Source organism: Armigeres subalbatus, chromosome 2, assembly GCF_024139115.2.
Source record: "Armigeres subalbatus isolate Guangzhou_Male chromosome 2, GZ_Asu_2, whole genome shotgun sequence".
In the NCBI taxonomy this organism is placed as follows: Eukaryota; Metazoa; Arthropoda; class Insecta; order Diptera; family Culicidae; genus Armigeres; species Armigeres subalbatus.
The window spans coordinates 256,055,064-256,069,564 of record NC_085140.1 but is presented as its reverse complement, the minus strand read 5'-3'; the positions used below and the strand labels follow the sequence as shown (position 1 = coordinate 256,069,564).

General features: G+C 38.5%; 1 protein-coding gene across 1 annotated transcript in view; it reads left to right on the top strand.

Annotated features, from left to right (window-relative positions):
* LOC134212107 (carbonic anhydrase) overlaps window positions 1–14,501 on the top strand; it is an 83,330-nt gene that overhangs the window by 1,497 nt on the left and 67,332 nt on the right. The window lies entirely within an intron of this gene.

Genomic DNA, 14,501 nt, shown 5'->3' with positions numbered 1-14,501 from the left:
GCAAGCTGACACGTGTCACAATTTGCTGACACTATCATGAAATGAAAATTCTGAAAAATAGTGAAAGTCTGAAGGAAAGTGAAAGTCAAGGAAATTCAAATGAATTTCCCAAGGAAATTCAAATGAATTTCCCAAGGAAATTCGAATGAATTTCCCAAGGAAATTCAAATGAATTTCCCAAGGAAATTCGAATGAATTTCCCAAGGAAATTCGAATGAATTTCCCAAGGAAATTCGAATGAATTTCCCAAGGAAATTCGAATGAATTTCCCAAGGAAATTCGAATGAATTTCCCAAGGAAATTGGAATGAATTTCCCAAGGAAATTCGAATGAATTTCCCAAGGAAATTCGAATGAATTTCCCAAGGAAATTCGAATGAATTTCCCAAGGAAATTCGAATGAATTTCCCAAGGAAATTCGAATGAATTTCCCAAGGAAATTCGAATGAATTTCCCAAGGCAATTCGAATGAATTTCCCAAGGAAATTCGAATGAATTTCCCAAGGAAATTCGAATGAATTTCCCAAGGAAATTCGAATGAATTTCAAGGAAATTGAATGAATTTCCCAAGGAAATTCGAATGAATTTCCCAAGGAAATTCGAATGAATTTCCCAAGGAAATCGAATGAATTTCCCAAGGAAATTGAATAAATTTCCCAAGGAAATTCGAATGAATTTCCCAAGGAAATTCGAATGAATTTCCCAAGGAAATTCGAATGAATTTCCCAAGGAAATTCGAATGAATTTCCCAAGGAAATTCGAATGAATTTCCCAAGGAAATCGAATGAATTTCCCAAGGAAATTCGAATGAATTTCCCAAGGAAATTCGAATGAATTTCCCAAGGAAATTCGAATGAATTTCCCAAGGAAATTCGAATGAATTTCCCAAGGAAATTCGAATGAATTTCCCAAGGAAATTCGAATGAATTTCCCAAGGAAATTCGAATGAATTTCCCAAGGAAATTTGAATGAATTTCCCAAGGAAATTCAAATGAATTTCCCAAGGAAATTCGAATGAATTTCCCAAGGAAATTCGAATGAATTTCCCAAGGAAATTCGAATGAATTTCCCAAGGAAATTCGAATGAATTTCCCAAGGAAATTCGATTGAATTTCCCAAGGAAATTCGAATGAATTTCCCAAGGAAATTCGAATGAATTTCCCAAGGAAATTCGAATGAATTTCCCAAGGAAATTCGAATGAATTTCCCAAGGAAATTCGAATGAATTTCCCAAGGAAATTCGAATGAATTTCCCAAGGAAATCGAATGAATTTCCCAAGGAAATTCGAATGAATTTCCCAAGGAAATTCGAATGAATTTCCCAAGGAAATTCGAATGAATTTCCCAAGGAAATTCGAATGAATTTCCCAAGGAAATTCGAATGAATTTCCCAAGGAAATTCGAATGAATTTCCCAAGGAAATTCGAATGAATTTCCCAAGGAAATTCGAATGAATTTCCCAAGGAAATTCGAATGAATTTCCCAAGGAAATTCGAATGAATTTCTCAAGGAAATTCGAATGAATTTCCCAAGGAAATTCGAATGAATTTCCCAAGGAAATTCGAATGAATTTCCCAAGGAAATTCGAATGAATTTTCCAAGGAAATTCGAATGAATTTTCCAAGGAAATTCGAATGAATTTCCCAAGGAAATTCGAATGAATTTCCCAAGGAAATTCGAATGAATTTCCCAAGGAAATTCGAATGAATTTCCCAAGGAAAATCGAATGAATTCTCCAAGGAAATTCGAATGAATTCTCCAAGGAAATTCGAATGAATTTCCAAGGAAATTCGAATGAATTTCCTTGGGAAATTCGAATGAATTTCCTAGGGAAATTCGAATGAATTTCCCAAGGAAATTCGAATGAATTTCCCAAGGAAATTCGAATGAATTTCCCAAGGAAATTCGAATGAATTTCCCAAGGAAATTCGAATGAATTTCCCAAGGAAATTCGAATGAATTTCCCAAGGAAATTCGAATGAATTTTCCCAAGGAAATTCGAATGAATTTTCCCAAGGAAATTCGAATGAGTTTCCCAAGGAAATTCGAATGAATTTCCCAAGGAAATTCGAATGAATTTCCCAAGGAAATTCGAATGAATTTCCCAAGGAAATTCGAATGAATTTCCCAAGGAAATTCGAATGAATTTCCCAAGGAAATTCGAATGAATTTCCCAAGGAAATTGAATTAATTTCCCAAGGAAATTCGAATGAATTTCCCAAGGAAATTCGAATGAATTTCCCAAGGAAATTCGAATGAATTTCCCAAGGAAATTCGAATGAATTTCCCAAGGAAATTCGAATGAATTTCCCAAGGAAATTCGAATGAATTTCCCAAGGAAATTCGAATGGATTTCCCAAGGAAATTCGAATGAATTTCCCAAGGAAATTCGAATGAATTTCCCAAGGAAATTCGAATGAATTTCCCAAGGAAATTCGAATGAATTTCCCAAGGAAATTCGAATGAATTTCCCAAGGAAATTCGAATGAATTTTCCCAAGGAAATTCGAATGAATTTTCCCAAGGAAATTCGAATGAATTTTCCCAAGGAAATTCGAATGAATTTCCCAAGGAAATTCGAATGAATTTCCCAAGGAAATTCGAATGAATTTCCCAAGAAAATTCGAATGAATTTCCCAAGGAAATTCGAATGAATTTCCCAAGGTTTCTAAAAAGTGGAAAAAAATTCAAGAGCAAGGTATCGACTTGTTAATTTTTTAAATTAAGTTAATTGTTATTAAATTAAGTTTCTATTATTGTTGCAATTCTACTTTGGCTTTAGAATATTCACAACCACATGACCAAAAAGTTTTTAAATTAGACTACCAATCGAGATATTGCAATAAAAAGATAACATGAAACAGGACTACTTAAATGCTGCTATCACAGCATCAAGCAAATTGAAAGCAATTCGACTCGATTAGATTGCGTTCCAGCGACATTCTCTACAATTGAACCGAATCTAGCCGAAAATTGAATCACGTGACGTAGCGTTATCATTTAGCGCACGGACATTGACGTTACCGGTTGGCCGAATACCGAAATCGAACACCAGAACCGCAACCTTTCGGTCGTGATTGATTAGCGCGATGTCGTCGCCATCGTCTTCTTCGGCGGGAGCCAATCAATCAAAGTACAATCTGTTTCTATTAATTCCTTCCTACACTTGCAATGTTTCAGTGAAGTTGTTTTTGTAACACTCGAGTGAAGGAAAGCTGTCAATCGACTGATTAGGAGTGAATCGGGGTGCAATTGTTAATGGCACCCGCGCGGAGTTATCTTTCATTGTTTCGAACTATGTGCATCGATTTAGCACCAGTGTCTGACGCGTGAGGCTGGGTATTTCTTGCTTAGCTAATAATAGATAATAGAATGGGTATCATCCCGTGTGATCGTTACCACTTGCACCCGTTTTTTGAAGTGCCTTGACAAGTGTGATTTGTGCTTCTAATCTGATTGAACAATTGTCCTTATCAGCGCAATTGGCGCAAGTAGGAGTACCGGTTGCTTAACTAGACTTTTAGGTCGATAATTAAAGGGATTAGCTGTGAAAATTAACGGAAGTTTTATGAGTGGATACTGATAAAAAAGACATGTGCTGTCTATTGTTTACCTGATATTGGACAGTGTGTGTTTTAATATGACATTGCAAACTTGAGAATTAATTACCAGACTCAAAACAGAACAAAAACTTGAGAATTGTTGAAGTAGTTTTGGTATTTTGTATGGGGAAATAAGGTTGCCCCTTGCAAGCATATCAATCAAATACATAAATTATTGTAATTATGTTTCCTCATTGAAAAGAAAAGTTAACTCAAAATTTTTAAACAACTGTGCCACTCTAACCCAGAAGTGTATCAATTCGCATATAAACACACTAAATAAATGATTGCATCACGGTACTTCACAATGATCGCAACGGGTGCAGTGGTGTCGTCACTCGGATCAACTTAGCTGCTCATTAGCCAATTGAAACAATTGAAGCTCGTTGAACCGACTATTTGTGCTCATAAAACGGCGATAGGCTTCATACTAATGTGCAAACAGGCAACGCCATCGTCGGAAATCAAGAAGAATAGTCGTTGAGTAGTGTTTCGGTATGCATAACACTTCGTATTCTGACAGCCAAGAATGAATTTATCTTTTTGCGCCAGCTTCTATTGAGGAGAGAAGTGATTTAACCTTCTTTTCGTTATGGTAAATCAGGGCAAATTTAATCATTTCTACGTGTCGCTTAAAAATTTAAACAAAATTGATTGATATTAACGCATTCAACTTTATTTAACGATCCAACTACCAAAAGGGGATGTAAATTAAAGACATGTTAGCAATATTAAATATCAGATTTATGATACTGTATTCACAGGTGTAACTTTCCATTAAAATTGTTTTAATCATGCATTTCACAGAAAACACTAACGCCATCTATTATCAGAATCTCAAATTCTCTGACATGATCGACACATTATTTGGCACAATCGCGCAGCCAAATGCATTTTAAATCGAATGTTAAACACATGAACCTTGTTTCTGAAAAAGCTTGCTGTCTACAGGCGATTACTGAGAAAGCAGCGCTATCTGGAGCTTCAACGGGTTCCAGCTTAATTTCCTCATAATGTTAAATAACCAAATTATTTCAACTTGAGTAAAATGCCTTCAGCGTGTTATAATAGATTCACACATCAGCGTGTCAATCGGCGAGCAGCAAGCCATGATTTTGCCTCTTCCAGTCAGACCTCCGCGGCGTGCACACGCATCCACGGGGAGGCGCCGTCATAATTTCGTTCCGGCCATTTAGGGTCACACATTTTGGCGATCCTGCCAGTCGATTTTTTGGATCCTGTCGCTGATGAGGTGAGTTGAATTCAAGTGGTTAAATTTTGACGAGTGATATATTTCAGTTTGAAAAATCACAAGGCGCGTCTCGAAGACCGTCGGAAAATGGTTTGTAGTTTGCTAAACCGCAAGACGCGTCTCGAAGACCGTCGGAAAATGGTTTGTGGTTTGCTAAATCACAAGACGCGTCTCGAAGACCGTCGGAAAATGGTTTGTGGTTTGCTAAATCACAAGACGCGTCTCGAAGACCGTCGGAAAATGGTTTGTGGTTTGCTAAATCACAAAACGCGTCTCGAAGACCGTCGGAAAATGGTTTGTGGTTTGCTAAACCACAAGACGCGTCTCGAAGACCGTCGGAAAATGGTTTGTGGTTTGCTAAATCACAAGACGCGTCGTCGGAAATTTGTGGTGGCCCGTCTGAAAGACCGCTGGAAAAATGGTTTGTGGTTTGAAGAATATTAAAGCCTCGCCTGGAAGACCGTAAGAAATTGGTTTGTGGTTTGCAAAATTACAATGCGCGTCTGGAAGATCGGTGGAAATGGTTTGTGGTTTAGAAAACTATAAGGCGTGTCTGAAAGGTGACCGAAAATAATGTTTTGTAGTTTGTGTAACTACAAGGTGCGTATGGAAGACTAACGGAAAATAATTTACGATCTAGAACATTTCAAAGTCTTGCGAGCATTGATTTTGATTAAAACAAATTTAGAATGCATGAAGCCACTTGGCAACGTACATGAGACTACCAGTCGAGCTATATAACGAAACCTGAGAGAAATGGAAATGGTAAGATTTGGAATGTTTTTTTTTTGGAAGAAATTGTCATTGTATTTGTATTTGACAAACAAAAGAAGGCTTCAAAATAAGTATGAATCAAAATCTTTCGCGGGCCACAGTTTGGGAACCCATACTCTGAATCATTTTTCTTGTATTAAAACCATGATGTTGAGTCAAGTTTATTTTGGTGTGCAGTTTTCAATGGAGTTAACCGGTTGCTCAATTGGAACCGATGTTCGCTTTCGTCGCATTTAAATAACCCTGAAGAAAAACAAGCATTGCATCCTATGCTAGAAGATTTTTTTTGCGTTTTTTTAATGAGAGAAGAAGGGAAATGTGGAGTTTGAGTAAAATGCCTTCAGCGTGTCAATCGGCGAGCAGCAAGCCATGATTTTGCCTCTTCCAGTCAGACCTCCGCGGCGTGCACACGCATCCACGGGGAGGCGCCGTCATAATTTCGTTCCGGCCATTTAGGGTCACACACAACTAATAAAATGTACCGACGGAGAATTCAAACTATTCAAACAGCTTGGAGGCATTTGGCTCAGTAGAAATTTGCATCTCCAGTGCGTGACTACGTGATGATGATGATGATGATGATGATGATGATGATGATGTTGATACGACCATCTATCGTAGCAAGATACCTGATACTGATCATATCTGTCAAACGATTTGATCCTGTTTATATTATTGCTTATGTCATCAAAATTCTGTATGAAGGGCCAAAAATAGGTGGGGTGGCCCTATAAGTAGAGACAACAGAGTGCAAAAGCCACGGGATGAGTAGAGAATCTCGTTCCAGAAGAAAATTCGTAAATCAACTAAATATTCAAGTTATCGTTTCCCAGATTGACCCAATATATGAGGGGAAAAGCCTGCCCTGGAAATGTTAACAATAAGAAGTTGGTTATCTCACTCTTCCTATTTAAATTGCTTCAATCACGTCGTGTGTCCCGATGGTTATTTTACATAAATCATATAGTTGATAATGTAAATTGATAATTATTACTTATTAGAATACTCTCACCAAGATTCAATTTTCTCTCTTCAGTACCAGTGTGTTTTAAATATATGGTTATCCAATTGTCCGTCGAGGCATATCCTGAGTTAAAACGGCAAATATGTTACATTTTGATTGAAGATTGAAAAATACATTTCATGAACTGAAAAGTTGTAATAAGAAGGGAAGCAGTATCAAAAAATATAACATGAGACATGAGTGCTTTTGTTTGATCCTCAAAGCCTGAACGTACGATTTACGCTTTCATATAATCACTAAAAAAAATCATAACTTCTGCATTTCTCAACCGATTGTGACAATCAATCCCTCAAAACAATCGCTCAGATCTCTAGTTTCTGGAAATGGGATAATATTTTGGATTGGCCACTTAGATCCAAAAATATCCTTGGGTGTACTGGGGTAGATTTTTCGGCACCCGTGGGAACACTTATTTAGCACTTCTATAAGTCAAGGTGCGACATGTCAAACTTCATGATTTTGCAAAATAAGATCAATCGAGACCATCCCGATAGTTTTTGGACAAGTTGGACGTAACCGGGAATATTTCAGAAATCTAGTCCGCCGGTCAAAATGGTTATTTTCTATCAGGTATAAACCTTAGCTTGCGACATTTCAAACTTCATGATTTTGCAAAACAAGATCAATGGAGCTCATTTTCAGTGTTTATGGACAAGTTGGACCTGTTCCGAAATCTTCCGGAATAGTGCCCTTCTGGTCAAAATTGCCAGTTTTGATCATTTATGAAACTTCGCTTGCGACATCTCAAACTTCATGATTTGGCAAAACAAGATCAATGGAGCTCTTTTTGAGGATCTCTGGACAAGTTGGACGTATTCCAGTATTATCCGGAATGGTGCTCCTCCGGGAAAAATTACCAGTTGCACTGCATTTAATTTTGAGGGTTTCTGGACAAGTTGGACAAAATCTGAAATCTCCCGGACTGAATCCCCTGGCTATTTTAGATATAGCCTTGCTTACGACATAGTTAGTTATTTGACATATTTGACATGTTTCGAAAAATTCTGGACTACTGTTCCTCTGGAGGAAAAACCTATTTTTATCATTTTCAAACCTTTGCGATCGGTATGTTAAGGTGCATGTTTTGTATTCAAAATAAGATCAATAATATTCAAATTGAGGATAATTGCACAAGTCCTTTGAAGGAAAGGGCCATTGTTCCATTAGTAATTACACCAATTTTACAACAAGTAAAACTTCATGATTTTGCTTATTTTTATTTGCAAAATTATCAAGTTTAACTTGTTGCAAAATTGCAAATTGAACAACGGTTTTTCAAATACGTATACGTGTCTCGTAATGAATTTCAGGCTTTTAAGGATCAATGAATCTATCGAAGCTCAGAGACTTTTTAACAAAATTTGGAAAGGATTTTAAAAAATTTTGTTTTGATTGTAACGGGAGTTTTGGAATTGGAACCGTTCTTTGATTTCCGTTTAACTGGCTTCACTTAAGCGCCAAGCAAGACGACCTAAATCTCTTGCTTGTGAAGCAGCAAGATAAGATACCCGGCGAGACTCAGGGCGAGTCCTTCAAAGTCATGGAAAAACAGTAGAACGAACCGACCAAATCACTCACAACCTTTACGATTTAATCCCCAGTTCCCTTGCCAGACAATGAATTCTAAAAAAACAATCAATCAATTTTTCCTTTGCCTAAAACAACCTCCGAGTTCGTTAATAGGAATCTAAATTTAATTTAATAGAATTTAATTTTGAAGTCCTCCCTGGCCCGTAGGTGCCTATGTGGTTCACTGGCCGGACGACGAGACAAACGCCTACAAGCCGCCAAGCTTCGGGATCCACCAAGAGGAATCGGAGTGATCGAGACCTCTCGCAACCTACAATCCGATCTTCAGACCGAATGGAACACCTTCGCGTGAAGGGAAAAAAACATAAATCACAGGTCACATTAGCACACCATAACACCAATTTTACTACGACTTGATTGAGCAGAATTATTCGATGCCTTACCTGAGCCTCGAGCAGCCACGACTTATTTTACTAAAATTAGTTATTGGTACTAATTTTCAATATAATAACTTAATAACTTTCTTCCACCAATTTTCATGATTCTGATAGCTAGAACAACAGAACAACAACTACAACAAATGCTTTCCACAGAACGTACTTATAAGATTCTACAATTTGTCTCACTAAAGCTTGATTGAACGATTGTTCCGGCTAATAATGGTCACAAACTCCCACTTCCTCAGGGACTACGTCCTCTTCAATTGTCGTTCAACTCAGAAAAGAGCTATTGATTAGCAATTTGTTTCTTTATAACCTTTGGAATCTTAAAGGTAAATCGATTATTAAAAGAAATACTATCTCATAATTTTCTCGTCATCACATCATATTTTTCTGAAAAGAAAAACGGCGAGTGACACCCAAGTTGCTTGTGATTCAGTATGTAAGGTAGTTGCCTTTTTTGACAACCAGAGGCGCTGCCGGTAATACGTATTTGCTCGAATCTTAGTACTCAATCCTACAAGATGATTTAAATCGGTTTCTCATGGCGTGAAACTAACCAATCAAACTCAATTAAATTAACTAAAACGGTTCCTATTTTGTAATTATGTTACATGATTTTGTCATTTTTAACAGAACTTTTTTGGGGTCTCCAGCAGCCTTGCTTTTTTCCTTTATTACCGTGTTTTGAAAATAAGTTCATCACAGTTAGTAGCCTTGCGAGCAAAGGCATAGAATTGCATAGTGGTACTTCATTTCCAGTGTTGAAGTATTCAAAAAAGTGCCTGATTCCCAGCACAAGATCGACAGTCTGAGATTTGAAAAACGTCGGGTCCGCCAAACTAACGCCATCGGGGAACTCCCATCCTGTCATGTCTACGTTGGCAGTTGGGAGATTTGCTGTTACTTTTGGCAGCAACAGGAATTCCATCCTTCGCGAGAATCCTGTCACTCGCGACTTTGTGGTGCTTCACATTCATGTTAGCTTCTCCGATTCCACATACTTCAGCAACTGTCCGTTGCCTTTGAACCCGCAGTTGTTCAGCCAATGTCTTCGTCATGAAATTGCACTCGGAGCTGGAATCTAGAAGTGGTCTGGCTGGAACACAGACTCCATCTTTTCCTTCCACTAGGATGACGGCCGTTGCAAGGAGTATCGACGATGCTGTTTTTCCGGACACATTGGATGACACTTGCGCTAGTGTTCCTTTCGGTATAACCAACCTTTCGGATTGGGTACTGTTGTTCGTTGGATCTCAGATCTTCGACAATCCGATTCAGCTTCCGTATCGTATGGTGTTCGGAAGCAGACCAAAGTGTGGTGCTTGCCTTTACAATTCCGGCAAGTATTTCGGGTAGGATAATCTATCGACCGATGCTCAGGCTTGAAACAGTTCCGGCAGAGCATGTTGTCCCGTAACGCCTTGTCGCGATCGGGTATGGACATCCGTTGAAATCTCGGGCATTGATACAGGAGGTGATTCTCTTGGCATGCTATACAGCACCAATGTTCCCTCTGAACAACGGTATAGCTCAAGTGGCGAAACGGTGCCTTCTTTGGTTGAGGGGGTTCCACCTTAGAACCGGAGGATCTGGATGGTAGAGCAGCAAGAACTTTCACTCTACGTCTGCTAGTTGTCGGATCCAGTCGCGCGCATAGGACGTTAAATAGCAGCAGATCTTTATATTCAACAGGTTGAACTAGCTGATCTAGCATCGACATAGCATACAAGTTACTTGGTTTCGCCTGCGAAGGAGGCAACCGCACACGCTCCATTGTAGCTTGATCTGCCGCTTCCAGATTTCGGGTTGATTGGTTGAGGACTGGTGGTTCCTCGAACTCCTTGACCTTGTCCAACAGCAAAGACTTCAAGTCATAGTACTTCCCAAGCAACCAGAAGTTCGGATAAGAAGGGCTATTTTGGCTTAATCAGCTCTCACTTTAAGTAATTTTGTGTAAGGTGGGAGCGTAAAAGTGAACTTTAAAGTTCCGTTAAGGATGCTTGGAACTTGATGTGAACCATAGTGAACCAATTAGTTGGGTTAAGAGTAAATTTAAGTAAAATCTGAACTTCTGGTTGCTTGGGTTGCTACCGAATTCCGACCACAGCTTGGACCAGTTGTCCTCCTCCTCGCCGTAGTCATCGTGGGTTTCGATGTTCACGATCACATCGTTAACATTTTCCCACAGCTCATCCAGCTTCTCCAGCCGAACCGTTACCTGACTTGCACTGTTCACTCCGCTCGACTTGTCAACGAACCCACATATGTCCTGGAACATGTTGAGGAGTGACCGCAGTGTTGTTTTCAGTGGCCAGTGGCATCTTCACAATAGGTACTCGGAAAACGGGTTTCAAATGGAAAAGAGCACTAGTGTAATAATCCGTCGATCCTAGCCTCGGCTAGACATACACTGCAGAGTTATTCTATACCGCGGGGCATCGAAATCCGTACACTTAAGCACCTTAGTATACGAAAAAGTCATTAGAAAAAGGAATCGAATGTAAATAAAACGTTTGTCATTGACACAGGCGCATGAAGGCTTCTACTTTTGAAGTGTTTCACATTTACTCATTTAAAACTACAAAAAATATGATAAAATAATGAATTAAATCAACTACTCCTGACTCGAAATCCGTCCACCATGGACGGATTTCGAATCAAAGGATCAAAATCCGTACAGCTATTTCTTCACTAAATATTTAAATTGAAACAGTCTGATTGACTAAACTACCACTGTAAATAGTTCAATACGCACCTTGAGAAGCGATCCCTTCGATTTGTATTCCGCTTATCTTATGTAATGATTTGCAATTAGCAATTAAAACACAGTTACTTTTGGAGCAATTATGCTATACCCGCTAACAAAATGGCGGCACAAACTCCGCGTTTGGTGGGTGGAGATTTGTTTTTGATTTTTGTTGTTTTAATTTCAAAGTCTTCTTTCCCATTCTATGACCTAGAAGCTTACTGTCAAGTATCTGAACAGGATAAGATTAATTATTCCTACATTAATTACCTTTAACCTCCTTTAATTTATTGATATCTCATGAGGTGGACGGATTTCGATGCTGTACGGATTTCGGTCCCGTACGGTATCTCTCGACAGGTACGTTCCTCAAAACTGCTTCTTCGGCTTAAATTATTCGGAAAACTCTCGACGGAAACCCTCAATTTGTCCAAAGCAGAGCGCAATAAAGGGGATGCGTCCAATCGTCCAAAAACAGCCGAAATATCACAAACTGTCTATCCGCAATAGTGGAAACATTAATCGATTTAATCGTATTGACGGATCCCTCGATTATGCTACACGAAAAAAACATTGAATCACCACGTCCACGGCAGCGAGAGAGATATTCATTGATGTAGTGATCTGTTATTCCTTATACAAATTGGCGTAATATCATAAAGCATTATTGGATTATTTGTGCCAGTAATCGGTTGTGATTTCAATTACGATTGAGTAGTGGTTGATCGAAGTATTACTCATTTGTTTTGATTCTATTCCGCCTTGGTGTTTATCGTTTGGCTGAACAAACCAGACTGTTTGCTTGATGGGAATTCCTCCTTTGGTGATATTACCACAACAGTGATTCGGTAGTGCGACGATCAGCAGTTAGGAAATCAGCTGCCTGTAAATTCCAATTAGAATCGCTCAGTTCGGTGCCAGCTGATGGTATTGATTTGTCGTTCTTGCGGATTTTCTTCTTCATTTGGCATGAGTAATCCTTCTCCGGGTTATGTAATGCCGATGGCTTCACTTTCACGAAATTCTTCCAATTATCCTGTTTGGTGGACCAATGTTTTAGAGCTGGTCCGCTGTCTTCGATATGGACTGCATATTGGTGGCCTTGGATAGCGATCATGGGCGGCTAAGTTGGACTCAAAATCTTCGCAGACTTGGATGACTAAATTGGGATTTATTCGTAGGTTTCGAGTTGTTTCCTTGGGCTTTGTTCCAAAACTCAGCGCATCTTTTTACACTTAAATAATACACATTTATTACAGAAGTCCATTGCACATCAGAGCTGGCATTTCCTCACACACTGTGCACAATGAGGAGATTTTAATACACACCACAGAGAGTGACGCTGATACTCATCGTGTAACAAAGCCAACACGGTGAGTGAGGACGAAGACGAAGAGTGAGAGAATCATTCCGGTGAGAGCTGGGCCAGCACAAAGTTGTGCCACTTAGTGCAATATTCTTGGAAACGATTTCGTTTTCTATGAAGCTCGCTGAAATTTTTTAGAACATAAACATACTTCGCTTTTGGAAATTAGTTAACTAACGTTTCAGTTAGAAAGGACGAGGTTTTAATGAAGTTTGGCGCTCCATGCTAAATTGGCGAATAAAGATTGAATAAACAAGATTAAGAAGAAGAAGAAGAAGAAGAAGCTAAAAAATGATATTTGACAGGAATGGCACGGGAAAGCAAACGGTTAAATTTTTAAAACGCTTCTCGAAAATTCTAGAAGCAATTTAGATAAATATGGTTAGCAGCACGGGGATGAACTTTCCTTATATTGTATGAAAACACATAATTTCGATTTTGAATTTTATTCTGTGATATTGCACTGATGTCTAGAATTTGTAAGAAGAGTCCCGTGCCATTTTTTTTCTAATAATATCTTTCGGCTTCTTCTTCTTCATGCAACCTTTATTCGCCTGGAGATGGAAGGGGAATCAAAACTGTTTATTTTTATCTTGGCGTAAATCATAAATCTTTTCTAAAACTGTTTTACACAGAATTGTGCAAAATAAACAGTGTTTTTCAATGAAATTGTGTGGAAACTTTCATACGGCCGTGAACAACATTCTGAAGGACAGCAGGAGTACATTGGGCATGATGCTAACATCAAGAAAAAATTTAGCACTGAAATGAAATAATGGAACTTCATATAAGTTCAAAGTTTTCTGTTTTTGTTCCGAATTTAGAACCTTTATATTTACCAAGATTACCTGACGGAAATTGTGTTTAGAAATCGTCTCGTCAGTAACTTATTTTAAAGCAGGTGGGGCGGAATAATGTTGGTAGTACAATTGCTTCTAAATAGTTTTGCCCACAGACATCCCAAAAGCCAGCAAAAACAAAAGTATCTTATTACGCATAAATAGTATCAACAGCTACGTTTAACTTTCTTTGACAATGTTTATTTTCATTCTGTTTGATTCACCGTTTTGTCAAAACTCATTGAGGAACACGGTGTGTTTATATCATCATCTATCCTCAACTATTCGTGTCTGACAAATGCATTCGATACAGAGTAGAAACACAAAGAGGACTCACTGCGTTGTGGAGGAGAAAGAATGAGCGATAAGGGAAACACACTCTCTGCGGTTTTTTTTGAGGAGTGCAAAAGACGAGCACGTTTCGACTACTCTGAGAAGTATGCCAGCAATACTCATCACTTTAATTACGAAAACTACATTTATTTAAAACTAAACATATCACATATATTTTGGGTTCGGAGATTCGGACCCCATCCGATCCTTTCGTTCGTGATTTCAAACATAAACTGACAAATAGATGGCGCCGCGCCATCACTGTGCCGAAAATCGGTTCCTTCGAAAAATGGGTGGCTACACACACCATTTAGCCGCATGCTTCGTTGAGGGGTGCGTCGATCTTTTGACTAGTCAATGCTCGAGCAGTATATAAAGCAATTATTACACTTGTAAAAACGAGAGTTAACATGGGTACCGAAATTCGTACACTTAAATACTTTAGTGTATGTAAAAGTCTTTAGAAAATACGAATCAAAGTCAAATGAATCGTAGCTGATGCAGGTGAACGATGTCCTCGATTTTTGAATTGTGTTCCACTTGCACCCACTAAAAACCACGAAAAACATGATAAAACATGGTTAGCTAATCAAA